Source organism: Ascaphus truei, chromosome 12, assembly GCF_040206685.1.
Source record: "Ascaphus truei isolate aAscTru1 chromosome 12, aAscTru1.hap1, whole genome shotgun sequence".
NCBI lineage: Eukaryota > Metazoa > Chordata > Amphibia > Anura > Ascaphidae > Ascaphus > Ascaphus truei.
In genome coordinates, this window is record NC_134494.1 from 639,080 (window position 1) to 666,429 (window position 27,350).

Genomic DNA, 27,350 nt, shown 5'->3' on the forward strand with positions numbered 1-27,350 from the left:
ACCAGCCATAATGTTGTGAGAGTGAAATTATGTCTAAGTCCAGCTTCGGTACATTAGAAGCAACTCTGAAACTTAACCTAAGCGTTTTTCGAAGCTACCTTTTGGCTAACTTCTTATAGGAAGGTCTAGGAGCTCTGAAAATGAACGTGCGCGTCTTTCACTCTTCCCGAGGGACTTAGAAGAATTTTGTGATATTTTTTATTAAAATGGTGTATAAGGGTATATATATAAATATATTTTATGCACTGTATATATGAGCTGGCGATTTCTAAGTCTGTGGTTCCGAGAGGGGGTAACCAGGCTCACTAATAAAGGTCAAGCCACTTGGCTGCCAGAATGCCCTGCTTCAGCACAGACCAGAAAGGCATTGTGATAAGCGTATCCCCGGTATAGTCAGGGGTTAATGGGAGTCGTCCCCGTCCCCCCAGTATACGGCCAGAACCATGGACCCGGTACTTGTGGTTCGGACTGTCTCCAACCAGCCATAATGTTGTGAGAGTGAAATTATGTCTAAGTCCAGCTTTGGTACATTAGAAGCAACTCTGAAACTTAACCTAAGCGTTTTTCGAAGCTACTTTTTGGCTAACTTCTTATAGGAAGGTCTAGGATCTCTGAAAATGAACGTGCGCGTCTTTCACTCTTCTCGAGGGACTTAGAAGAATTTTGTGATATTTTTTATTAAAATGGTGTATAAGGGTATATATATAAATATATTTTATGCACTGTATATGAGCTGGCGATTTCTAAGTCTGTGGTTCCGAGAGGGGGTAACCAGGCTCACTAATAAAGGTCAAGCCACTTGGCTGCCAGAATGCCCTGCTTCAGCACAGACCAGAAAGGCATTGTGATAAGCGTATCCCCGGTATAGTCAGGGGTTAATGGGAGTCGTCCCCGTCCCCCCCAGTATACGGCCAGAACCATGGACCCGGTATTTGTGGTTCGGACTGTCTCCAACCAGCCATAATGTTGTGAGAGTGAAATTATGTCTAAGTCCAGCTTCGGTACATTAGAAGCAACTCTGAAACTTAACCTAAGCGTTTTTCGAAGCTACCTTTTGGCTAACTTCTTATAGGAAGGTCTAGGAGCTCTGAAAATGAACGTGCGCGTCTTTCACTCTTCCCGAGGGACTTAGAAGAATTTTGTGATATTTTTTATTAAAATGGTGTATAAGGGTATATATATAAATATATTTTATGCACTGTATATATGAGCTGGCGATTTCTAAGTCTGTGGTTCCGAGAGGGGGTAACCAGGCTCACTAATAAAGGTCAAGCCACTTGGCTGCCAGAATGCCCTGCTTCAGCACAGACCAGAAAGGCATTGTGATAAGCGTATCCCCGGTATAGTCAGGGGTTAATGGGAGTCGTCCCCGTCCCCCCAGTATACGGCCAGAACCATGGACCCGGTACTTGTGGTTCGGACTGTCTCCAACCAGCCATAATGTTGTGAGAGTGAAATTATGTCTAAGTCCAGCTTTGGTACATTAGAAGCAACTCTGAAACTTAACCTAAGCGTTTTTTGAAGCTACTTTTTGGCTAACTTCTTATAGGAAGGTCTAGGAGCTCTGAAAATGAACGTGCGCGTCTTTCACTCTTCCCGAGGGACTTAGAAGAATTTTGTGATATTTTTTATTAAAATGGTGTATTAGGGTATATATATAAATATATTTTATGCACTGTATATGAGCTGGCGATTTCTAAGTCTGTGGTTCCGAGAGGGGGTAACCAGGCTCACTAATAAAGGTCAAGCCGCTTGGCTGCCAGAATGCCCTGCTTCAGCACAGACCAGAAAGGCATTGTGATAAGCGTATCCCCGGTATAGTCAGGGGTTAATGGGAGTCGTCCCCGTCCCCCCAGTATACGGCCAGAACCATGGACCCGGTATTTGTGGTTCGGACTGTCTCCAACCAGCCATAATGTTGTGAGAGTGAAATTATGTCTAAGTCTGCTTCGATACATTAGAAGCAAATCTGAAACTTAACCTAAGCGTTTTTCGAAGCTACTTTTTAGCTAACTTCTTATAGGAAGGTCTAGGAGCTCTGAAAATGAACGTGCGCGTCTTTCACTCTTCCCGAGGGACTTAGAAGAATTTTGTGATATTTTTTATTAAAATGGTGTATAAGGGTTTATATATAAATATATTTTATGCACTGTATATATGAGCTGGCGATTTCTAAGTCTGTGGTTCCGAGAGGGGGTAACCAGGCTCACTAATAAAGGTCAAGCCACTTGGCTGCCAGAATGCCCTGCTTCAGCACAGACCAGAAAGGCATTGTGATAAGCGTATCCCCGGTATAGTCAGGGGTTAATGGGAGTCGTCCCCGTCCCCCCAGTATACGGCCAGAACCATGGACCCGGTACTTGTGGTTCGGACTGTCTCCAACCAGCCATAATGTTGTGAGAGTGAAATTATGTCTAAGTCCAGCTTTGGTACATTAGAAGCAACTCTGAAACTTAACCTAAGCGTTTTTCGAAGCTACTTTTTGGCTAACTTCTTATAGGAAGGTCTAGGAGCTCTGAAAATGAACGTGCGCGTCTTTCACTCTTCCCGAGGGACTTAGAAGAATTTTGTGATATTTTTTATTAAAATGGTGTATAAGGGTATATATATAAATATATTTTATGCACTGTATATATGAGCTGGCGATTTCTAAGTCTGTGGTTCCGAGAGGGGGTAACCAGGCTCACTAATAAAGGTCAAGCCACTTGGCTGCCAGAATGCCCTGCTTCAGCACAGACCAGAAAGGCATTGTGATAAGCGTATCCCCGGTATAGTCAGGGGTTAATGGGAGTCGTCCCCGTCCCCCCAGTATACGGCCAGAACCATGGACCCGGTACTTGTGGTTCGGACTGTCTCCAACCAGCCATAATGTTGTGAGAGTGAAATTATGTCTAAGTCCAGCTTTGGTACATTAGAAGCAACTCTGAAACTTAACCTAAGCGTTTTTTGAAGCTACTTTTTGGCTAACTTCTTATAGGAAGGTCTAGGAGCTCTGAAAATGAACGTGCGCGTCTTTCACTCTTCCCGAGGGACTTAGAAGAATTTTGTGATATTTTTTATTAAAATGGTGTATAAGGGTATATATATAAATATATTTTATGCACTGTATATGAGCTGGCGATTTCTAAGTCTGTGGTTCCGAGAGGGGGTAACCAGGCTCACTAATAAAGGTCAAGCCACTTGGCTGCCAGAATGCCCTGCTTCAGCACAGACCAGAAAGGCATTGTGATAAGCGTATCCCCGGTATAGTCAGGGGTTAATGGGAGTCGTCCCCGTCCCCCCAGTATACGGCCAGAACCATGGACCCGGTATTTGTGGTTCGGACTGTCTCGAACCAGCCATAATGTTGTGAGAGTGAAATTATGTCTAAGTCTGCTTCGATACATTAGAAGCAAATCTGAAACTTAACCTAAGCGTTTTTCGAAGCTACTTTTTAGCTAACTTCTTATAGGAAGGTCTAGGAGCTCTGAAAATGAACGTGCGCGTCTTTCACTCTTCCCGAGGGACTTAGAAGAATTTTGTGATATTTTTTATTAAAATGGTGTATAAGGGTTTATATATAAATATATTTTATGCACTGTATATGAGCTGGCGATTTCTAAGTCTGTGGTTCCGAGAGGGGGTAACCAGGCTCACTAATAAAGGTCAAGCCACTTGGCTGCCAGAATGCCCTGCTTCAGCACAGACCAGAAAGGCATTGTGATAAGCGTATCCCCGGTATAGTCAGGGGTTAATGGGAGTCGTCCCCGTCCCCCCCAGTATACGGCCAGAACCATGGACCCGGTATTTGTGGTTCGGACTGTCTCCAACCAGCCATAATGTTGTGAGAGTGAAATTATGTCTAAGTCCAGCTTCGGTACATTAGAAGCAACTCTGAAACTTAACCTAAGCGTTTTTCGAAGCTACCTTTTGGCTAACTTCTTATAGGAAGGTCTAGGAGCTCTGAAAATGAACGTGCGCGTCTTTCACTCTTCCCGAGGGACTTAGAAGAATTTTGTGATATTTTTTATTAAAATGGTGTATAAGGGTATATATATAAATATATTTTATGCACTGTATATATGAGCTGGCGATTTCTAAGTCTGTGGTTCCGAGAGGGGGTAACCAGGCTCACTAATAAAGGTCAAGCCACTTGGCTGCCAGAATGCCCTGCTTCAGCACAGACCAGAAAGGCATTGTGATAAGCGTATCCCCGGTATAGTCAGGGGTTAATGGGAGTCGTCCCCGTCCCCCCAGTATACGGCCAGAACCATGGACCCGGTACTTGTGGTTCGGACTGTCTCCAACCAGCCATAATGTTGTGAGAGTGAAATTATGTCTAAGTCCAGCTTTGGTACATTAGAAGCAACTCTGAAACTTAACCTAAGCGTTTTTCGAAGCTACCTTTTGGCTAACTTCTTATAGGAAGGTCTAGGAGCTCTGAAAATGAACGTGCGCGTCTTTCACTCTTCCCGAGGGACTTAGAAGAATTTTGTGATATTTTTTATTAAAATGGTGTATAAGGGTATATATATAAATATATTTTATGCACTGTATATATGAGCTGGCGATTTCTAAGTCTGTGGTTCCGAGAGGGGGTAACCAGGCTCACTAATAAAGGTCAAGCCACTTGGCTGCCAGAATGCCCTGCTTCAGCACAGACCAGAAAGGCATTGTGATAAGCGTATCCCCGGTATAGTCAGGGGTTAATGGGAGTCGTCCCCGTCCCCCCCAGTATACGGCCAGAACCATGGACCCGGTATTTGTGGTTCGGACTGTCTCCAACCAGCCTCGGTACATTAGAAGCAACTCTGAAACTTAACCTAAGCGTTTTTCGAAGCTACCTTTTGGCTAACTTCTTATAGGAAGGTCTAGGAGCTCTGAAAATGAACGTGCGCGTCTTTCACTCTTCCCGAGGGACTTAGAAGAATTTTGTGATATTTTTTATTAAAATGGTGTATAAGGGTTTATATATAAATATATTTTATGCACTGTATATGAGCTGGCGATTTCTAAGTCTGTGGTTCCGAGAGGGGGTAACCAGGCTCACTAATAAAGGTCAAGCCACTTGGCTGCCAGAATGCCCTGCTTCAGCACAGACCAGAAAGGCATTGTGATAAGCGTATCCCCGGTATAGTCAGGGGTTAATGGGAGTCGTCCCCGTCCCCCCCAGTATACGGCCAGAACCATGGACCCGGTATTTGTGGTTCGGACTGTCTCCAACCAGCCATAATGTTGTGAGAGTGAAATTATGTCTAAGTCCAGCTTCGGTACATTAGAAGCAACTCTGAAACTTAACCTAAGCGTTTTTCGAAGCTACCTTTTGGCTAACTTCTTATAGGAAGGTCTAGGAGCTCTGAAAATGAACGTGCGCGTCTTTCACTCTTCCCGAGGGACTTAGAAGAATTTTGTGATATTTTTTATTAAAATGGTGTATAAGGGTATATATATAAATATATTTTATGCACTGTATATATGAGCTGGCGATTTCTAAGTCTGTGGTTCCGAGAGGGGGTAACCAGGCTCACTAATAAAGGTCAAGCCACTTGGCTGCCAGAATGCCCTGCTTCAGCACAGACCAGAAAGGCATTGTGATAAGCGTATCCCCGGTATAGTCAGGGGTTAATGGGAGTCGTCCCCGTCCCCCCAGTATACGGCCAGAACCATGGACCCGGTACTTGTGGTTCGGACTGTCTCCAACCAGCCATAATGTTGTGAGAGTGAAATTATGTCTAAGTCCAGCTTTGGTACATTAGAAGCAACTCTGAAACTTAACCTAAGCGTTTTTCGAAGCTACCTTTTGGCTAACTTCTTATAGGAAGGTCTAGGAGCTCTGAAAATGAACGTGCGCGTCTTTCACTCTTCCCGAGGGACTTTGAAGAATTTTGTGATATTTTTTATTAAAATGGTGTATAAGGGTTTATATATAAATATATTTTATGCACTGTATATGAGCTGGCGATTTCTAAGTCTGTGGTTCCGAGAGGGGGTAACCAGGCTCACTAATAAAGGTCAAGCCACTTGGCTGCCAGAATGCCCTGCTTCAGCACAGACCAGAAAGGCATTGTGATAAGCGTATCCCCGGTATAGTCAGGGGTTAATGGGAGTCGTCCCCGTCCCCCCCAGTATACGGCCAGAACCATGGACCCGGTATTTGTGGTTCGGACTGTCTCCAACCAGCCATAATGTTGTGAGAGTGAAATTATGTCTAAGTCCAGCTTCGGTACATTAGAAGCAACTCTGAAACTTAACCTAAGCGTTTTTCGAAGCTACCTTTTGGCTAACTTCTTATAGGAAGGTCTAGGAGCTCTGAAAATGAACGTGCGCGTCTTTCACTCTTCCCGAGGGACTTAGAAGAATTTTGTGATATTTTTTATTAAAATGGTGTATAAGGGTATATATATAAATATATTTTATGCACTGTATATATGAGCTGGCGATTTCTAAGTCTGTGGTTCCGAGAGGGGGTAACCAGGCTCACTAATAAAGGTCAAGCCACTTGGCTGCCAGAATGCCCTGCTTCAGCACAGACCAGAAAGGCATTGTGATAAGCGTATCCCCGGTATAGTCAGGGGTTAATGGGAGTCGTCCCCGTCCCCCCAGTATACGGCCAGAACCATGGACCCGGTACTTGTGTTTCGGACTGTCTCCAACCAGCCATAATGTTGTGAGAGTGAAATTATGTCTAAGTCCAGCTTTGGTACATTAGAAGCAACTCTGAAACTTAACCTAAGCGTTTTTCGAAGCTACCTTTTGGCTAACTTCTTATAGGAAGGTCTAGGAGCTCTGAAAATGAACGTGCGCGTCTTTCACTCTTCCCGAGGGACTTAGAAGAATTTTGTGATATTTTTTATTAAAATGGTGTATAAGGGTATATATATAAATATATTTTATGCACTGTATATATGAGCTGGCGATTTCTAAGTCTGTGGTTCCGAGAGGGGGTAACCAGGCTCACTAATAAAGGTCAAGCCACTTGGCTGCCAGAATGCCCTGCTTCAGCACAGACCAGAAAGGCATTGTGATAAGCGTATCCCCGATATAGTCAGGGGTTAATGGGAGTCGTCCCCGTCCCCCCAGTATACGGCCAGAACCATGGACCCGGTACTTGTGGTTCGGACTGTCTCCAACCAGCCATAATGTTGTGAGAGTGAAATTATGTCTAAGTCCGGCTTTGGTACATTAGAAGCAACTCTGAAACTTAACCTAAGCGTTTTTTGAAGCTACTTTTTGGCTAACTTCTTATAGGAAGGTCTAGGAGCTCTGAAAATGAACGTGCGCGTCTTTCACTCTTCCCGAGGGACTTAGAAGAATTTTGTGATATTTTTTATTAAAATGGTGTATAAGGGTATATATATAAATATATTTTATGCACTGTATATGAGCTGGCGATTTCTAAGTCTGTGGTTCCGAGAGGGGGTAACCATGCTCACTAATAAAGGTCAAGCCACTTGGCTGCCAGAATGCCCTGCTTCAGCACAGACCAGAAAGGCATTGTGATAAGCGTATCCCCGGTATAGTCAGGGGTTAATGGGAGTCGTCCCCGTCCCCCCAGTATACGGCCAGAACCATGGACCCGGTACTTGTGGTTCGGACTGTCTCCAACCAGCCATAATGTTGTGAGAGTGAAATTATGTCTAAGTCCAGCTTTGGTACATTAGAAGCAACTCTGAAACTTAACCTAAGCGTTTTTCGAAGCTACTTTTTGGCTAACTTCTTATAGGAAGGTCTAGGAGCTCTGAAAATGAACGTGCGCGTCTTTCACTCTTCCCGAGGGACTTAGAAGAATTTTGTGATATTTTTTATTAAAATGGTGTATAAGGGTATATATATAAATATATTTTATGCACTGTATATGAGCTGGCGATTTCTAAGTCTGTGGTTCCGAGAGGGGGTAACCATGCTCACTAATAAAGGTCAAGCCACTTGGCTGCCAGAATGCCCTGCTTCAGCACAGACCAGAAAGGCATTGTGATAAGCGTATCCCCGGTATAGTCAGGGGTTAATGGGAGTCCCCCCCGTCCCCCCAGTATACGGCCAGAACCATGGACCCGGTATTTGTGGTTCGGACTGTCTCGAACCAGCCATAATGTTGTGAGAGTGAAATTATGTCTAAGTCTGCTTCGATACATTAGAAGCAAATCTGAAACTTAACCTAAGCGTTTTTCGAAGCTACTTTTTAGCTAACTTCTTATAGGAAGGTCTAGGAGCTCTGAAAATGAACGTGCGCGTCTTTCACTCTTCCCGAGGGACTTAGAAGAATTTTGTGATATTTTTTATTAAAATGGTGTATAAGGGTTTATATATAAATATATTTTATGCACTGTATATGAGCTGGCGATTTCTAAGTCTGTGGTTCCGAGAGGGGGTAACCAGGCTCACTAATAAAGGTCAAGCCACTTGGCTGCCAGAATGCCCTGCTTCAGCACAGACCAGAAAGGCATTGTGATAAGCGTATCCCCGGTATAGTCAGGGGTTAATGGGAGTCGTCCCCGTCCCCCCCAGTATACGGCCAGAACCATGGACCCGGTATTTGTGGTTCGGACTGTCTCCAACCAGCCATAATGTTGTGAGAGTGAAATTATGTCTAAGTCCAGCTTCGGTACATTAGAAGCAACTCTGAAACTTAACCTAAGCGTTTTTCGAAGCTACCTTTTGGCTAACTTCTTATAGGAAGGTCTAGGAGCTCTGAAAATGAACGTGCGCGTCTTTCACTCTTCCCGAGGGACTTAGAAGAATTTTGTGATATTTTTTATTAAAATGGTGTATAAGGGTTTATATATAAATATATTTTATGCACTGTATATGAGCTGGCGATTTCTAAGTCTGTGGTTCCGAGAGGGGGTAACCAGGCTCACTAATAAAGGTCAAGCCACTTGGCTGCCAGAATGCCCTGCTTCAGCACAGACCAGAAAGGCATTGTGATAAGCGTATCCCCGGTATAGTCAGGGGTTAATGGGAGTCGTCCCCGTCCCCCCCAGTATACGGCCAGAACCATGGACCCGGTATTTGTGGTTCGGACTGTCTCCAACCAGCCATAATGTTGTGAGAGTGAAATTATGTCTAAGTCCAGCTTCGGTACATTAGAAGCAACTCTGAAACTTAACCTAAGCGTTTTTCGAAGCTACCTTTTGGCTAACTTCTTATAGGAAGGTCTAGGAGCTCTGAAAATGAACGTGCGCGTCTTTCACTCTTCCCGAGGGACTTAGAAGAATTTTGTGATATTTTTTATTAAAATGGTGTATAAGGGTATATATATAAATATATTTTATGCACTGTATATATGAGCTGGCGATTTCTAAGTCTGTGGTTCCGAGAGGGGGTAACCAGGCTCACTAATAAAGGTCAAGCCACTTGGCTGCCAGAATGCCCTGCTTCAGCACAGACCAGAAAGGCATTGTGATAAGCGTATCCCCGGTATAGTCAGGGGTTAATGGGAGTCGTCCCCGTCCCCCCAGTATACGGCCAGAACCATGGACCCGGTACTTGTGGTTCGGACTGTCTCCAACCAGCCATAATGTTGTGAGAGTGAAATTATGTCTAAGTCCAGCTTTGGTACATTAGAAGCAACTCTGAAACTTAACCTAAGCGTTTTTCGAAGCTACCTTTTGGCTAACTTCTTATAGGAAGGTCTAGGAGCTCTGAAAATGAACGTGCGCGTCTTTCACTCTTCCCGAGGGACTTTGAAGAATTTTGTGATATTTTTTATTAAAATGGTGTATAAGGGTTTATATATAAATATATTTTATGCACTGTATATGAGCTGGCGATTTCTAAGTCTGTGGTTCCGAGAGGGGGTAACCAGGCTCACTAATAAAGGTCAAGCCACTTGGCTGCCAGAATGCCCTGCTTCAGCACAGACCAGAAAGGCATTGTGATAAGCGTATCCCCGGTATAGTCAGGGGTTAATGGGAGTCGTCCCCGTCCCCCCCAGTATACGGCCAGAACCATGGACCCGGTATTTGTGGTTCGGACTGTCTCCAACCAGCCATAATGTTGTGAGAGTGAAATTATGTCTAAGTCCAGCTTCGGTACATTAGAAGCAACTCTGAAACTTAACCTAAGCGTTTTTCGAAGCTACCTTTTGGCTAACTTCTTATAGGAAGGTCTAGGAGCTCTGAAAATGAACGTGCGCGTCTTTCACTCTTCCCGAGGGACTTAGAAGAATTTTGTGATATTTTTTATTAAAATGGTGTATAAGGGTATATATATAAATATATTTTATGCACTGTATATATGAGCTGGCGATTTCTAAGTCTGTGGTTCCGAGAGGGGGTAACCAGGCTCACTAATAAAGGTCAAGCCACTTGGCTGCCAGAATGCCCTGCTTCAGCACAGACCAGAAAGGCATTGTGATAAGCGTATCCCCGGTATAGTCAGGGGTTAATGGGAGTCGTCCCCGTCCCCCCAGTATACGGCCAGAACCATGGACCCGGTACTTGTGTTTCGGACTGTCTCCAACCAGCCATAATGTTGTGAGAGTGAAATTATGTCTAAGTCCAGCTTTGGTACATTAGAAGCAACTCTGAAACTTAACCTAAGCGTTTTTCGAAGCTACCTTTTGGCTAACTTCTTATAGGAAGGTCTAGGAGCTCTGAAAATGAACGTGCGCGTCTTTCACTCTTCCCGAGGGACTTAGAAGAATTTTGTGATATTTTTTATTAAAATGGTGTATAAGGGTATATATATAAATATATTTTATGCACTGTATATATGAGCTGGCGATTTCTAAGTCTGTGGTTCCGAGAGGGGGTAACCAGGCTCACTAATAAAGGTCAAGCCACTTGGCTGCCAGAATGCCCTGCTTCAGCACAGACCAGAAAGGCATTGTGATAAGCGTATCCCCGATATAGTCAGGGGTTAATGGGAGTCGTCCCCGTCCCCCCAGTATACGGCCAGAACCATGGACCCGGTACTTGTGGTTCGGACTGTCTCCAACCAGCCATAATGTTGTGAGAGTGAAATTATGTCTAAGTCCGGCTTTGGTACATTAGAAGCAACTCTGAAACTTAACCTAAGCGTTTTTTGAAGCTACTTTTTGGCTAACTTCTTATAGGAAGGTCTAGGAGCTCTGAAAATGAACGTGCGCGTCTTTCACTCTTCCCGAGGGACTTAGAAGAATTTTGTGATATTTTTTATTAAAATGGTGTATAAGGGTATATATATAAATATATTTTATGCACTGTATATGAGCTGGCGATTTCTAAGTCTGTGGTTCCGAGAGGGGGTAACCATGCTCACTAATAAAGGTCAAGCCACTTGGCTGCCAGAATGCCCTGCTTCAGCACAGACCAGAAAGGCATTGTGATAAGCGTATCCCCGGTATAGTCAGGGGTTAATGGGAGTCGTCCCCGTCCCCCCAGTATACGGCCAGAACCATGGACCCGGTACTTGTGGTTCGGACTGTCTCCAACCAGCCATAATGTTGTGAGAGTGAAATTATGTCTAAGTCCAGCTTTGGTACATTAGAAGCAACTCTGAAACTTAACCTAAGCGTTTTTTGAAGCTACTTTTTGGCTAACTTCTTATAGGAAGGTCTAGGAGCTCTGAAAATGAACGTGCGCGTCTTTCACTCTTCCCGAGGGACTTAGAAGAATTTTGTGATATTTTTTATTAAAATGGTGTATAAGGGTTTATATATAAATATATTTTATGCACTGTATATGAGCTGGCGATTTCTAAGTCTGTGGTTCCGAGAGGGGGTAACCAGGCTCACTAATAAAGGTCAAGCCACTTGGCTGCCAGAATGCCCTGCTTCAGCACAGACCAGAAAGGCATTGTGATAAGCGTATCCCCGGTATAGTCAGGGGTTAATGGGAGTCGTCCCCGTCCCCCCAGTATACGGCCAGAACCATGGACCCGGTACTTGTGGTTCAGACTGTCTCCAACCAGCCATAATGTTGTGAGAGTGAAATTATGTCTAAGTCCAGCTTTGGTACATTAGAAGCAACTCTGAAACTTAACCTAAGCGTTTTTCGAAGCTACCTTTTGGCTAACTTCTTATAGGAAGGTCTAGGAGCTCTGAAAATGAACGTGCGCGTCTTTCACTCTTCCCGAGGGACTTAGAAGAATTTTGTGATATTTTTTATTAAAATGGTGTATAAGGGTATATATATAAATATATTTTATGCACTGTATATGAGCTGGCGATTTCTAAGTCTGTGGTTCCGAGAGGGGGTAACCAGGCTCACTAATAAAGGTCAAGCCACTTGGCTGCCAGAATGCCCTGCTTCAGCACAGACCAGAAAGGCATTGTGATAAGCGTATCCCCGGTATAGTCAGGGGTTAATGGGAGTCGTCCCCGTCCCCCCAGTATACGGCCAGAACCATGGACCCGGTATTTGTGGTTCGGACTGTCTCGAACCAGCCATAATGTTGTGAGAGTGAAATTATGTCTAAGTCTGCTTCGATACATTAGAAGCAAATCTGAAACTTAACCTAAGCGTTTTTCGAAGCTACTTTTTAGCTAACTTCTTATAGGAAGGTCTAGGAGCTCTGAAAATGAACGTGCGCGTCTTTCACTCTTCCCGAGGGACTTAGAAGAATTTTGTGATATTTTTTATTAAAATGGTGTATAAGGGTTTATATATAAATATATTTTATGCACTGTATATGAGCTGGCGATTTCTAAGTCTGTGGTTCCGAGAGGGGGTAACCAGGCTCACTAATAAAGGTCAAGCCACTTGGCTGCCAGAATGCCCTGCTTCAGCACAGACCAGAAAGGCATTGTGATAAGCGTATCCCCGGTATAGTCAGGGGTTAATGGGAGTCGTCCCCGTCCCCCCAGTATACGGCCAGAACCATGGACCCGGTACTTGTGGTTCAGACTGTCTCCAACCAGCCATAATGTTGTGAGAGTGAAATTATGTCTAAGTCCAGCTTTGGTACATTAGAAGCAACTCTGAAACTTAACCTAAGCGTTTTTCGAAGCTACCTTTTGGCTAACTTCTTATAGGAAGGTCTAGGAGCTCTGAAAATGAACGTGCGCGTCTTTCACTCTTCCCGAGGGACTTAGAAGAATTTTGTGATATTTTTTATTAAAATGGTGTATAAGGGTATATATATAAATATATTTTATGCACTGTATATGAGCTGGCGATTTCTAAGTCTGTGGTTCCGAGAGGGGGTAACCAGGCTCACTAATAAAGGTCAAGCCACTTGGCTGCCAGAATGCCCTGCTTCAGCACAGACCAGAAAGGCATTGTGATAAGCGTATCCCCGGTATAGTCAGGGGTTAATGGGAGTCGTCCCCGTCCCCCCAGTATACGGCCAGAACCATGGACCCGGTACTTGTGGTTCAGACTGTCTCCAACCAGCCATAATGTTGTGAGAGTGAAATTATGTCTAAGTCCAGCTTTGGTACATTAGAAGCAACTCTGAAACTTAACCTAAGCGTTTTTCGAAGCTACCTTTTGGCTAACTTCTTATAGGAAGGTCTAGGAGCTCTGAAAATGAACGTGCGCGTCTTTCACTCTTCCCGAGGGACTTAGAAGAATTTTGTGATATTTTTTATTAAAATGGTGTATAAGGGTATATATATAAATATATTTTATGCACTGTATATGAGCTGGCGATTTCTAAGTCTGTGGTTCCGAGAGGGGGTAACCAGGCTCACTAATAAAGGTCAAGCCACTTGGCTGCCAGAATGCCCTGCTTCAGCACAGACCAGAAAGGCATTGTGATAAGCGTATCCCCGGTATAGTCAGGGGTTAATGGGAGTCGTCCCCGTCCCCCCAGTATACGGCCAGAACCATGGACCCGGTATTTGTGGTTCGGACTGTCTCGAACCAGCCATAATGTTGTGAGAGTGAAATTATGTCTAAGTCTGCTTCGATACATTAGAAGCAAATCTGAAACTTAACCTAAGCGTTTTTCGAAGCTACTTTTTAGCTAACTTCTTATAGGAAGGTCTTGGAGCTCTGAAAATGAACGTGCGCGTCTTTCACTCTTCCCGAGGGACTTAGAAGAATTTTGTGATATTTTTTATTAAAATGGTGTATAAGGGTTTATATATAAATATATTTTATGCACTGTATATGAGCTGGCGATTTCTAAGTCTGTGGTTCCGAGAGGGGGTAACCAGGCTCACTAATAAAGGTCAAGCCACTTGGCTGCCAGAATGCCCTGCTTCAGCACAGACCAGAAAGGCATTGTGATAAGCGTATCCCCGGTATAGTCAGGGGTTAATGGGAGTCGTCCCCGTCCCCCCAGTATACGGCCAGAACCATGGACCCGGTACTTGTGGTTCAGACTGTCTCCAACCAGCCATAATGTTGTGAGAGTGAAATTATGTCTAAGTCCAGCTTTGGTACATTAGAAGCAACTCTGAAACTTAACCTAAGCGTTTTTCGAAGCTACCTTTTGGCTAACTTCTTATAGGAAGGTCTAGGAGCTCTGAAAATGAACGTGCGCGTCTTTCACTCTTCCCGAGGGACTTAGAAGAATTTTGTGATATTTTTTATTAAAATGGTGTATAAGGGTATATATATAAATATATTTTATGCACTGTATATGAGCTGGCGATTTCTAAGTCTGTGGTTCCGAGAGGGGGTAACCAGGCTCACTAATAAAGGTCAAGCCACTTGGCTGCCAGAATGCCCTGCTTCAGCACAGACCAGAAAGGCATTGTGATAAGCGTATCCCCGGTATAGTCAGGGGTTAATGGGAGTCGTCCCCGTCCCCCCAGTATACGGCCAGAACCATGGACCCGGTACTTGTGGTTCGGACTGTCTCCAACCAGCCATAATGTTGTGAGAGTGAAATTATGTCTAAGTCCAGCTTTGGTACATTAGAAGCAACTCTGAAACTTAACCTAAGCGTTTTTCGAAGCTACTTTTTGGCTAACTTCTTATAGGAAGGTCTAGGAGCTCTGAAAATGAACGTGCGCGTCTTTCACTCTGCCCGAGGGACTTAGAAGAATTTTGTGATATTTTTTATTAAAATGGAGTATAAGGGTATATATATAAATATATTTTATGCACTGTATATGAGCTGGCGATTTCTAAGTCTGTGGTTCCGAGAGGGGGTAACCAGGCTCACTAATAAAGGTCAAGCCACTTGGCTGCCAGAATGCCCTGCTTCAGCACAGACCAGAAAGGCATTGTGATAAGCGTATCCCCGGTATAGTCAGGGGTTAATGGGAGTCGTCCCCGTCCCCCCAGTATACGGCCAGAACCATGGACCCGGTACTTGTGGTTCAGACTGTCTCCAACCAGCCATAATGTTGTGAGAGTGAAATTATGTCTAAGTCCAGCTTTGGTACATTAGAAGCAACTCTGAAACTTAACCTAAGCGTTTTTCGAAGCTACCTTTTGGCTAACTTCTTATAGGAAGGTCTAGGAGCTCTGAAAATGAACGTGCGCGTCTTTCACTCTTCCCGAGGGACTTAGAAGAATTTTGTGATATTTTTTATTAAAATGGTGTATAAGGGTATATATATAAATATATTTTATGCACTGTATATGAGCTGGCGATTTCTAAGTCTGTGGTTCCGAGAGGGGGTAACCAGGCTCACTAATAAAGGTCAAGCCACTTGGCTGCCAGAATGCCCTGCTTCAGCACAGACCAGAAAGGCATTGTGATAAGCGTATCCCCGGTATAGTCAGGGGTTAATGGGAGTCGTCCCCGTCCCCCCAGTATACGGCCAGAACCATGGACCCGGTATTTGTGGTTCGGACTGTCTCGAACCAGCCATAATGTTGTGAGAGTGAAATTATGTCTAAGTCTGCTTCGATACATTAGAAGCAAATCTGAAACTTAACCTAAGCGTTTTTCGAAGCTACTTTTTAGCTAACTTCTTATAGGAAGGTCTAGGAGCTCTGAAAATGAACGTGCGCGTCTTTCACTCTTCCCGAGGGACTTAGAAGAATTTTGTGATATTTTTTATTAAAATGGTGTATAAGGGTTTATATATAAATATATTTTATGCACTGTATATGAGCTGGCGATTTCTAAGTCTGTGGTTCCGAGAGGGGGTAACCAGGCTCACTAATAAAGGTCAAGCCACTTGGCTGCCAGAATGCCCTGCTTCAGCACAGACCAGAAAGGCATTGTGATAAGCGTATCCCCGGTATAGTCAGGGGTTAATGGGAGTCGTCCCCGTCCCCCCAGTATACGGCCAGAACCATGGACCCGGTACTTGTGGTTCAGACTGTCTCCAACCAGCCATAATGTTGTGAGAGTGAAATTATGTCTAAGTCCAGCTTTGGTACATTAGAAGCAACTCTGAAACTTAACCTAAGCGTTTTTCGAAGCTACTTTTTGGCTAACTTCTTATAGGAAGGTCTAGGAGCTCTGAAAATGAACGTGCGCGTCTTTCACTCTGCCCGAGGGACTTAGAAGAATTTTGTGATATTTTTTATTAAAATGGAGTATAAGGGTATATATATAAATATATTTTATGCACTGTATATGAGCTGGCGATTTCTAAGTCTGTGGTTCCGAGAGGGGGTAACCAGGCTCACTAATAAAGGTCAAGCCACTTGGCTGCCAGAATGCCCTGCTTCAGCACAGACCAGAAAGGCATTGTGATAAGCGTATCCCCGGTATAGTCAGGGGTTAATGGGAGTCGTCCCCGTCCCCCCAGTATACGGCCAGAACCATGGACCCGGTACTTGTGGTTCAGACTGTCTCCAACCAGCCATAATGTTGTGAGAGTGAAATTATGTCTAAGTCCAGCTTTGGTACATTAGAAGCAACTCTGAAACTTAACCTAAGCGTTTTTCGAAGCTACCTTTTGGCTAACTTCTTATAGGAAGGTCTAGGAGCTCTGAAAATGAACGTGCGCGTCTTTCACTCTTCCCGAGGGACTTAGAAGAATTTTGTGATATTTTTTATTAAAATGGTGTATAAGGGTATATATATAAATATATTTTATGCACTGTATATGAGCTGGCGATTTCTAAGTCTGTGGTTCCGAGAGGGGGTAACCAGGCTCACTAATAAAGGTAAAGCCACTTGGCTGCCAGAATGCCCTGCTTCAGCACAGACCAGAAAGGCATTGTGATAAGCGTATCCCCGGTATAGTCAGGGGTTAATGGGAGTCGTCCCCGTCCCCCCAGTATACGGCCAGAACCATGGACCCGGTATTTGTGGTTCGGACTGTCTCGAACCAGCCATAATGTTGTGAGAGTGAAATTATGTCTAAGTCTGCTTCGATACATTAGAAGCAAATCTGAAACTTAACCTAAGCGTTTTTCGAAGCTACTTTTTAGCTAACTTCTTATAGGAAGGTCTAGGAGCTCTGAAAATGAACGTGCGCGTCTTTCACTCTTCCCGAGGGACTTAGAAGAATTTTGTGATATTTCTTATTAAAATGGTGTATAAGGGTTTATATATAAATATATTTTATGCACTGTATATGAGCTGGCGATTTCTAAGTCTGTGGTTCCGAGAGGGGGTAACCAGGCTCACTAATAAAGGTCAAGCCACTTGGCTGCCAGAATGCCCTGCTTCAGCACAGACCAGAAAGGCATTGTGATAAGCGTATCCCCGGTATAGTCAGGGGTTAATGGGAGTCGTCCCCGTCCCCCCAGTATACGGCCAGAACCATGGACCCGGTACTTGTGGTTCAGACTGTCTCCAACCAGCCATAATGTTGTGAGAGTGAAATTATGTCTAAGTCCAGCTTTGGTACATTAGAAGCAACTCTGAAACTTAACCTAAGCGTTTTTCGAAGCTACCTTTTGGCTAACTTCTTATAGGAAGGTCTAGGAGCTCTGAAAATGAACGTGCGCGTCTTTCACTCTTCCCGAGGGACTTAGAAGAATTTTGTGATATTTTTTATTAAAATGGTGTATAAGGGTATATATATAAATATATTTTATGCACTGTATATGAGCTGGCGATTTCTAAGTCTGTGGTTCCGAGAGGGGGTAACCAGGCTCACTAATAAAGGTCAAGCCACTTGGCTGCCAGAATGCCCTGCTTCAGCACAGACCAGAAAGGCATTGTGATAAGCGTATCCCCGGTATAGTCAGGGGTTAATGGGAGTCGTCCCCGTCCCCCCAGTATACGGCCAGAACCATGGACCCGGTACTTGTGGTTCGGACTGTCTCCAACCAGCCATAATGTTGTGAGAGTGAAATTATGTCTAAGTCCAGCTTTGGTACATTAGAAGCAACTCTGAAACTTAACCTAAGCGTTTTTCGAAGCTACTTTTTGGCTAACTTCTTATAGGAAGGTCTAGGAGCTCTGAAAATGAACGTGCGCGTCTTTCACTCTGCCCGAGGGACTTAGAAGAATTTTGTGATATTTTTTATTAAAATGGAGTATAAGGGTATATATATAAATATATTTTATGCACTGTATATGAGCTGGCGATTTCTAAGTCTGTGGTTCCGAGAGGGGGTAACCAGGCTCACTAATAAAGGTCAAGCCACTTGGCTGCCAGAATGCCCTGCTTCAGCACAGACCAGAAAGGCATTGTGATAAGCGTATCCCCGGTATAGTCAGGGGTTAATGGGAGTCGTCCCCGTCCCCCCAGTATACGGCCAGAACCATGGACCCGGTACTTGTGGTTCGGACTGTCTCCAACCAGCCATAATGTTGTGAGAGTGAAATTATGTCTAAGTCCAGCTTTGGTACATTAGAAGCAACTCTGAAACTTAACCTAAGCGTTTTTCGAAGCTACCTTTTTGGCTAACTTCTTATAGGAAGGTCTAGGAGCTCTGAAAATGAACGTGCGCGTCTTTCACTCTTCCAGAGGGACTTAGAAGAATTTTGTGATATTTTTTATTAAAATGGTGTATAAGGGTATATATATAAATATATTTTATGCACTGTATATGAGCTGGCGATTTCTAAGTCTGTGGTTCCGAGAGGGGGTAACCAGGCTCACTAATAAAGGTCAAGCCACTTGGCTGCCAGAATGCCCTGCTTCAGCACAGACCAGAAAGGCATTGTGATAAGCGTATCCCCGGTATAGTCAGGGGTTAATGGGAGTCGTCCCCGTCCCCCCAGTATACGGCCAGAACCATGGACCCGGTACTTGTGGTTCGGACTGTCTCCAACCAGCCATAATGTTGTGAGAGTGAAATTATGTCTAAGTCCAGCTTTGGTACATTAGAAGCAACTCTGAAACTTAACCTAAGCGTTTTTTGAAGCTACTTTTTGGCTAACTTCTTATAGGAAGGTCTAGGAGCTCTGAAAATGAACGTGCGCGTCTTTCACTCTTCCCGAGGGACTTAGAAGAATTTTGTGATATTTTTTATTAAAATGGTGTATAAGGGTATATATATAAATATATTTTATGCACTGTATATGAGCTGGCGATTTCTAAGTCTGTGGTTCCGAGAGGGGGTAACCAGGCTCACTAATAAAGGTCAAGCCACTTGGCTGCCAGAATGCCCTGCTTCAGCACAGACCAGAAAGGCATTGTGATAAGCGTATCCCCGGTATAGTCAGGGGTTAATGGGAGTCGTCCCCGTCCCCCCAGTATACGGCCAGAACCATGGACCCGGTATTTGTGGTTCGGACTGTCTCGAACCAGCCATAATGTTGTGAGAGTGAAATTATGTCTAAGTCTGCTTCGATACATTAGAAGCAAATCTGAAACTTAACCTAAGCGTTTTTCGAAGCTACTTTTTAGCTAACTTCTTATAGGAAGGTCTAGGAGCTCTGAAAATGAACGTGCGCGTCTTTCACTCTTCCCGAGGGACTTAGAAGAATTTTGTGATATTTTTTATTAAAATGGTGTATAAGGGTTTATATATAAATATATTTTATGCACTGTATATGAGCTGGCGATTTCTAAGTCTGTGGTTCCGAGAGGGGGTAACCAGGCTCACTAATAAAGGTCAAGCCACTTGGCTGCCAGAATGCCCTGCTTCAGCACAGACCAGAAAGGCATTGTGATAAGCGTATCCCCGGTATAGTCAGGGGTTAATGGGAGTCGTCCCCGTCCCCCCAGTATACGGCCAGAACCATGGACCCGGTACTTGTGGTTCGGACTGTCTCCAACCAGCCATAATGTTGTGAGAGTGAAATTATGTCTAAGTCCAGCTTTGGTACATTAGAAGCAACTCTGAAACTTAACCTAAGCGTTTTTCGAAGCTACCTTTTGGCTAACTTCTTATAGGAAGGTCTAGGAGCTCTGAAAATGAATGTGCGCGTCTTTCACTCTTCCCGAGGGACTTAGAAGAATTTTGTGATATTTTTTATTAAAATGGTGTATAAGGGTATATATATAAATATATTTTATGCACTGTATATGAGCTGGCGATTTCTAAGTCTGTGGTTCCGAGAGGGGGTAACCAGGCTCACTAATAAAGGTCAAGCCACTTGGCTGCCAGAATGCCCTGCTTCAGCACAGACCAGAAAGGCATTGTGATAAGCGTATCCCCGGTATAGTCAGGGGTTAATGGGAGTCGTCCCCGTCCCCCCAGTATACGGCCAGAACCATGGACCCGGTATTTGTGGTTCGGACTGTCTCGAACCAGCCATAATGTTGTGAGAGTGAAATTATGTCTAAGTCTGCTTCGATACATTAGAAGCAAATCTGAAACTTAACCTAAGCGTTTTTCGAAGCTACTTTTTAGCTAACTTCTTATAGGAAGGTCTAGGAGCTCTGAAAATGAACGTGCGCGTCTTTCACTCTTCCCGAGGGACTTAGAAGAATTTTGTGATATTTTTTATTAAAATGGTGTATAAGGGTTTATATATAAATATATTTTATGCACTGTATATGAGCTGGCGATTTCTAAGTCTGTGGTTCCGAGAGGGGGTAACCAGGCTCACTAATAAAGGTCAAGCCACTTGGCTGCCAGAATGCCCTGCTTCAGCACAGACCAGAAAGGCATTGTGATAAGCGTATCCCCGGTATAGTCAGGGGTTAATGGGAGTCGTCCCCGTCCCCCCAGTATACGGCCAGAACCATGGACCCGGTACTTGTGGTTCAGACTGTCTCCAACCAGCCATAATGTTGTGAGAGTGAAATTATGTCTAAGTCCAGCTTTGGTACATTAGAAGCAACTCTGAAACTTAACCTAAGCGTTTTTCGAAGCTACCTTTTGGCTAACTTCTTATAGGAAGGTCTAGGAGCTCTGAAAATGAACGTGCGCGTCTTTCACTCTTCCCGAGGGACTTAGAAGAATTTTGTGATATTTTTTATTAAAATGGTGTATAAGGGTATATATATAAATATATTTTATGCACTGTATATGAGCTGGCGATTTCTAAGTCTGTGGTTCCGAGAGGGGGTAACCAGGCTCACTAATAAAGGTCAAGCCACTTGGCTGCCAGAATGCCCTGCTTCAGCACAGACCAGAAAGGCATTGTGATAAGCGTATCCCCGGTATAGTCAGGGGTTAATGGGAGTCGTCCCCGTCCCCCCAGTATACGGCCAGAACCATGGACCCGGTACTTGTGGTTCGGACTGTCTCCAACCAGCCATAATGTTGTGAGAGTGAAATTATGTCTAAGTCCAGCTTTGGTACATTAGAAGCAACTCTGAAACTTAAACTAAGCGTTTTTCGAAGCTACTTTTTGGCTAACTTCTTATAGGAAGGTCTAGGAGCTCTGAAAATGAACGTGCGCGTCTTTCACTCTGCCCGAGGGACTTAGAAGAATTTTGTGATATTTTTTATTAAAATGGAGTATAAGGGTATATATATAAATATATTTTATGCACTGTATATGAGCTGGCGATTTCTAAGTCTGTGGTTCCGAGAGGGGGTAACCAGGCTCACTAATAAAGGTCAAGCCACTTGGCTGCCAGAATGCCCTGCTTCAGCACAGACCAGAAAGGCATTGTGATAAGCGTATCCCCGGTATAGTCAGGGGTTAATGGGAGTCGTCCCCGTCCCCCCAGTATACGGCCAGAACCATGGACCCGGTACTTGTGGTTCGGACTGTCTCCAACCAGCCATAATGTTGTGAGAGTGAAATTATGTCTAAGTCCAGCTTTGGTACATTAGAAGCAACTCTGAAACTTAACCTAAGCGTTTTTCGAAGCTACCTTTTTGGCTAACTTCTTATAGGAAGGTCTAGGAGCTCTGAAAATGAACGTGCGCGTCTTTCACTCTTCCAGAGGGACTTAGAAGAATTTTGTGATATTTTTTATTAAAATGGTGTATAAGGGTATATATATAAATATATTTTATGCACTGTATATGAGCTGGCGATTTCTAAGTCTGTGGTTCCGAGAGGGGGTAACCAGGCTCACTAATAAAGGTCAAGCCACTTGGCTGCCAGAATGCCCTGCTTCAGCACAGACCAGAAAGGCATTGTGATAAGCGTATCCCCGGTATAGTCAGGGGTTAATGGGAGTCGTCCCCGTCCCCCCAGTATACGGCCAGAACCATGGACCCGGTACTTGTGGTTCGGACTGTCTCCAACCAGCCATAATGTTGTGAGAGTGAAATTATGTCTAAGTCCAGCTTTGGTACATTAGAAGCAACTCTGAAACTTAACCTAAGCGTTTTTTGAAGCTACTTTTTGGCTAACTTCTTATAGGAAGGTCTAGGAGCTCTGAAAATGAACGTGCGCGTCTTTCACTCTTCCCGAGGGACTTAGAAGAATTTTGTGATATTTTTTATTAAAATGGTGTATAAGGGTATATATATAAATATATTTTATGCACTGTATATGAGCTGGCGATTTCTAAGTCTGTGGTTCCGAGAGGGGGTAACCAGGCTCACTAATAAAGGTCAAGCCACTTGGCTGCCAGAATGCCCTGCTTCAGCACAGACCAGAAAGGCATTGTGATAAGCGTATCCCCGGTATAGTCAGGGGTTAATGGGAGTCGTCCCCGTCCCCCCAGTATACGGCCAGAACCATGGACCCGGTATTTGTGGTTCGGACTGTCTCGAACCAGCCATAATGTTGTGAGAGTGAAATTATGTCTAAGTCTGCTTCGATACATTAGAAGCAAATCTGAAACTTAACCTAAGCGTTTTTCGAAGCTACTTTTTAGCTAACTTCTTATAGGAAGGTCTAGGAGCTCTGAAAATGAACGTGCGCGTCTTTCACTCTTCCCGAGGGACTTAGAAGAATTTTGTGATATTTTTTATTAAAATGGTGTATAAGGGTTTATATATAAATATATTTTATGCACTGTATATGAGCTGGCGATTTCTAAGTCTGTGGTTCCGAGAGGGGGTAACCAGGCTCACTAATAAAGGTCAAGCCACTTGGCTGCCAGAATGCCCTGCTTCAGCACAGACCAGAAAGGCATTGTGATAAGCGTATCCCCGGTATAGTCAGGGGTTAATGGGAGTCGTCCCCGTCCCCCCCAGTATACGGCCAGAACCATGGACCCGGTATTTGTGGTTCGGACTGTCTCCAACCAGCCATAATGTTGTGAGAGTGAAATTATGTCTAAGTCCAGCTTCGGTACATTAGAAGCAACTCTGAAACTTAACCTAAGCGTTTTTCGCAGCTACCTTTTGGCTAACTTCTTATAGGAAGGTCTAGGAGCTCTGAAAATGAACGTGCGCGTCTTTCACTCTTCCCGAGGGACTTAGAAGAATTTTGTGATATTTTTTATTAAAATGGTGTATAAGGGTATATATATAAATATATTTTATGCACTGTATATATGAGCTGGCGATTTCTAAGTCTGTGGTTCCGAGAGGGGGTAACCAGGCTCACTAATAAAGGTCAAGCCACTTGGCTGCCAGAATGCCCTGCTTCAGCACAGACCAGAAAGGCATTGTGATAAGCGTATCCCCGGTATAGTCAGGGGTTAATGGGAGTCGTCCCCGTCCCCCCAGTATACGGCCAGAACCATGGACCCGGTACTTGTGGTTCGGACTGTCTCCAACCAGCCATAATGTTGTGAGAGTGAAATTATGTCTAAGTCCAGCTTTGGTACATTAGAAGCAACTCTGAAACTTAACCTAAGCGTTTTTCGAAGCTACCTTTTGGCTAACTTCTTATAGGAAGGTCTAGGAGCTCTGAAAATGAACGTGCGCGTCTTTCACTCTTCCCGAGGGACTTAGAAGAATTTTGTGATATTTTTTATTAAAATGGTGTATAAGGGTATATATATAAATATATTTTATGCACTGTATATATGAGCTGGCGATTTCTAAGTCTGTGGTTCCGAGAGGGGGTAACCAGGCTCACTAATAAAGGTCAAGCCACTTGGCTGCCAGAATGCCCTGCTTCAGCACAGACCAGAAAGGCATTGTGATAAGCGTATCCCCGGTATAGTCAGGGGTTAATGGGAGTCGTCCCCGTCCCCCCCAGTATACGGCCAGAACCATGGACCCGGTATTTGTGGTTCGGACTGTCTCCAACCAGCCATAATGTTGTGAGAGTGAAATTATGTCTAAGTCCAGCTTTGGTACATTAGAAGCAACTCTGAAACTTAACCTAAGCGTTTTTCGAAGCTACTTTTTGGCTAACTTCTTATAGGAAGGTCTAGGAGCTCTGAAAATGAACGTGCGCGTCTTTCACTCTTCCCGAGGGACTTAGAAGAATTTTGTGATATTTTTTATTAAAATGGTGTATAAGGGTTTATATATAAATATATTTTATGCACTGTATATGAGCTGGCGATTTCTAAGTCTGTGGTTCCGAGAGGGGGTAACCAGGCTCACTAATAAAGGTCAAGCCACTTGGCTGCCAGAATGCCCTGCTTCAGCACAGACCAGAAAGGCATTGTGATAAGCGTATCCCCGGTATAGTCAGGGGTTAATGGGAGTCGTCCCCGTCCCCCCCAGTATACGGCCAGAACCATGGACCCGGTATTTGTGGTTCGGACTGTCTCCAACCAGCCATAATGTTGTGAGAGTGAAATTATGTCTAAGTCCAGCTTCGGTACATTAGAAGCAACTCTGAAACTTAACCTAAGCGTTTTTCGAAGCTACCTTTTGGCTAACTTCTTATAGGAAGGTCTAGGAGCTCTGAAAATGAACGTGCGCGTCTTTCACTCTTCCCGAGGGACTTAGAAGAATTTTGTGATATTTTTTATTAAAATGGTGTATAAGGGTTTATATATAAATATATTTTATGCACTGTATATGAGCTGGCGATTTCTAAGTCTGTGGTTCCGAGAGGGGGTAACCAGGCTCACTAATAAAGGTCAAGCCACTTGGCTGCCAGAATGCCCTGCTTCAGCACAGACCAGAAAGGCATTGTGATAAGCGTATCCCCGGTATAGTCAGGGGTTAATGGGAGTCGTCCCCGTCCCCCCCAGTATACGGCCAGAACCATGGACCCGGTATTTGTGGTTCGGACTGTCTCCAACCAGCCATAATGTTGTGAGAGTGAAATTATGTCTAAGTCCAGCTTCGGTACATTAGAAGCAACTCTGAAACTTAACCTAAGCGTTTTTCGCAGCTACCTTTTGGCTAACTTCTTATAGGAAGGTCTAGGAGCTCTGAAAATGAACGTGCGCGTCTTTCACTCTTCCCGAGGGACTTAGAAGAATTTTGTGATATTTTTTATTAAAATGGTGTATAAGGGTATATATATAAATATATTTTATGCACTGTATATATGAGCTGGCGATTTCTAAGTCTGTGGTTCCGAGAGGGGGTAACCAGGCTCACTAATAAAGGTCAAGCCACTTGGCTGCCAGAATGCCCTGCTTCAGCACAGACCAGAAAGGCATTGTGATAAGCGTATCCCCGGTATAGTCAGGGGTTAATGGGAGTCGTCCCCGTCCCCCCAGTATACGGCCAGAACCATGGACCCGGTACTTGTGGTTCGGACTGTCTCCAACCAGCCATAATGTTGTGAGAGTGAAATTATGTCTAAGTCCAGCTTTGGTACATTAGAAGCAACTCTGAAACTTAACCTAAGCGTTTTTCGAAGCTACCTTTTGGCTAACTTCTTATAGGAAGGTCTAGGAGCTCTGAAAATGAACGTGCGCGTCTTTCACTCTTCCCGAGGGACTTAGAAGAATTTTGTGATATTTTTTATTAAAATGGTGTATAAGGGTATATATATAAATATATTTTATGCACTGTATATATGAGCTGGCGATTTCTAAGTCTGTGGTTCCGAGAGGGGGTAACCAGGCTCACTAATAAAGGTCAAGCCACTTGGCTGCCAGAATGCCCTGCTTCAGCACAGACCAGAAAGGCATTGTGATAAGCGTATCCCCGGTATAGTCAGGGGTTAATGGGAGTCGTCCCCGTCCCCCCCAGTATACGGCCAGAACCATGGACCCGGTATTTGTGGTTCGGACTGTCTCCAACCAGCCATAATGTTGTGAGAGTGAAATTATGTCTAAGTCCAGCTTTGGTACATTAGAAGCAACTCTGAAACTTAACCTAAGCGTTTTTCGAAGCTACTTTTTGGCTAACTTCTTATAGGAAGGTCTAGGAGCTCTGAAAATGAACGTGCGCGTCTTTCACTCTTCCCGAGGGACTTAGAAGAATTTTGTGATATTTTTTATTAAAATGGTGTATAAGGGTTTATATATAAATATATTTTATGCACTGTATATGAGCTGGCGATTTCTAAGTCTGTGGTTCCGAGAGGGGGTAACCAGGCTCACTAATAAAGGTCAAGCCACTTGGCTGCCAGAATGCCCTGCTTCAGCACAGACCAGAAAGGCATTGTGATAAGCGTATCCCCGGTATAGTCAGGGGTTAATGGGAGTCGTCCCCGTCCCCCCCAGTATACGGCCAGAACCATGGACCCGGTATTTGTGGTTCGGACTGTCTCCAACCAGCCATAATGTTGTGAGAGTGAAATTATGTCTAAGTCCAGCTTCGGTACATTAGAAGCAACTCTGAAACTTAACCTAAGCGTTTTTCGAAGCTACCTTTTGGCTAACTTCTTATAGGAAGGTCTAGGAGCTCTGAAAATGAACGTGCGCGTCTTTCACTCTTCCCGAGGGACTTAGAAGAATTTTGTGATATTTTTTATTAAAATGGTGTATAAGGGTATATATATAAATATATTTTATGCACTGTATATATGAGCTGGCGATTTCTAAGTCTGTGGTTCCGAGAGGGGGTAACCAGGCTCACTAATAAAGGTCAAGCCACTTGGCTGCCAGAATGCCCTGCTTCAGCACAGACCAGAAAGGCATTGTGATAAGCGTATCCCCGGTATAGTCAGGGGTTAATGGGAGTCGTCCCCGTCCCCCCAGTATACGGCCAGAACCATGGACCCGGTACTTGTGGTTCGGACTGTCTCCAACCAGCCATAATGTTGTGAGAGTGAAATTATGTCTAAGTCCAGCTTTGGTACATTAGAAGCAACTCTGAAACTTAACCTAAGCGTTTTTCGAAGCTACCTTTTGGCTAACTTCTTATAGGAAGGTCTAGGAGCTCTGAAAATGAACGTGCGCGTCTTTCACTCTTCCCGAGGGACTTAGAAGAATTTTGTGATATTTTTTATTAAAATGGTGTATAAGGGTATATATATAAATATATTTTATGCACTGTATATATGAGCTGGCGATTTCTAAG